Source organism: Myotis lucifugus, unplaced genomic scaffold (assembly GCF_000147115.1).
Source record: "Myotis lucifugus unplaced genomic scaffold, Myoluc2.0 scaffold_967, whole genome shotgun sequence".
Taxonomy (NCBI): domain Eukaryota; kingdom Metazoa; phylum Chordata; class Mammalia; order Chiroptera; family Vespertilionidae; genus Myotis; species Myotis lucifugus.
This window is the reverse complement of record NW_005872015.1, coordinates 41,256-43,003: the sequence shown is the minus strand read 5'-3', so window position 1 is coordinate 43,003 and position 1,748 is coordinate 41,256.

Below are 1,748 nucleotides of genomic sequence, written 5' to 3'. Positions count from 1 at the left end.
CAGCATGGGTACATGACCTGCTCTGCTCAGGCCTCTGGCCTCAGCTGGGACTGGAGCTGCTTTCCAGAGTGCCTAGAGTAGGCTCAGCCGTGATCAGTCTACTTGACCTGGTCTCAGGCCCCCTGTCTGCCTCCTTGCCGTCCAGTCTGCGCTCACTCGTTCATCAGTGAGTTGAGAAGGGATGCATTGGAGAAGAAGAACAAGTAGCCGAAAGTCTGAGACACAAGGTCCGGGTGCAGCTCGCACTGGCTGGTCAGTTCCAGAGCTGCCTGGAACACGCCCAGGGTCGGTCTCAAACCCGGAGGCATGGCCTCCAGCTCTGCGCCAGGTCCGGGAAGCTCTGCCCCACCTGTGAAGGGGTTACTATCCAGGAGAGCTGGCAGCGTTGAATACAGAGTCTGAGGAGACAGAGAGATGCCAACAAGATCAGACTACAACTCCCTAGAAGTGTCAGGGGAGCCACATAGGAAGATACTGGGGAGCTCCGCCAAAGGTTTCTGGGAATTGTAGTCCACTTTGCCTTCAACACCCTAAAGATCTCCATGAGTAAAGTCCTACTTTCCAGTTGGGTTTCTAGCAGGCATCAGGCCTGGGGGAACCTCAGGTCTTAAGAAAGGCTTTGATGCCCAGCCGGGTGTAGCTCAGCGGTTGAGCGTCGACCCAGGAACCAAGAGGTCGCCGGTTCGATTCCTGGTCAGGGCATATGCCCAGGTTGTGGGCTTGATCCCCAGTGGGGGGCATGCAGGAGGCAGCCGATCAATGATTCTCTCTCATCATTGATGTTTCTATCTCTCTTTCCCTCTCCCTTCCTCTCTGACATCAATAAAAATATATTTAAAAAAAGAAAGGCTTTGCAGAAGTTTCTTGGGCATTTTAAGACCACGCCTGGTGCCTTACGGGACTTACAGTTCCTCAACAGAGACAACTCAAGGAGGACAAAGGATACTGAGCAAAGAGGCCCCCTTTAGTCAAAGAAGTATTTATCCAGAATTCCTGAAGGAAAGAAAAAGAATGGAGAGTCAGGAAGTGGGAGTGGGGTGGCAGTCAGCCAGTGAAAAGTGATATCAGGCCAAGGACAGGAAATAAAGTCAGAGCCAGAAAAAAAAGTCAAACCACACTGGGCAGGGATGTACAGGAAGCGAAGCCTTCGGAAGGAGAGGGGTCCACCAATCAAGGCTCCTCAAGGAACATGGACTATCTGCCCCCAAAGATCCCCTTTCATTTCATAGATGGGAAGTCAAGCCCGCCCTACACCCAGAAACCCTGAGAATTCCAGGAAGCAATAGGATGGTCACGGGTGGCGGTGAGGAACTGGGCAGCAAACAGGTCCTGTAGGATGGGCACTCCAGGGAGAAGAAGGTCTGTGACTCAGAAAAGGAAGTGAATTCAGTTACAGAAAGTGAGTTCAGCAAACACAGGAAGTGAGGGCTGGTTAAAGAGGACCTTTAGTTTAAATGACAGTAGCTAACACTATATAATCTATCCGTATCTAGATACCTATATATCCATCTACCGACTTATCAGTGGCTGACGAATTGACTCAGGAAAAGGGAGGGAGCTTGAGAAAGTGATATAACCAGGTAGGGAGACTAGACTGTGGAGAGGGGATGCTTGCAGAGACAGGAAGAGAAGCCAGAAGGCAGGAAGTGATGCAGGCTCCAGCAGGGAGTGATGTCAGAATAACGGAATGGGAAGTGATGTCAGAGAAGCAGGAAGTCTTGTGAGGGCCAATCGGAAGTGACATCAGA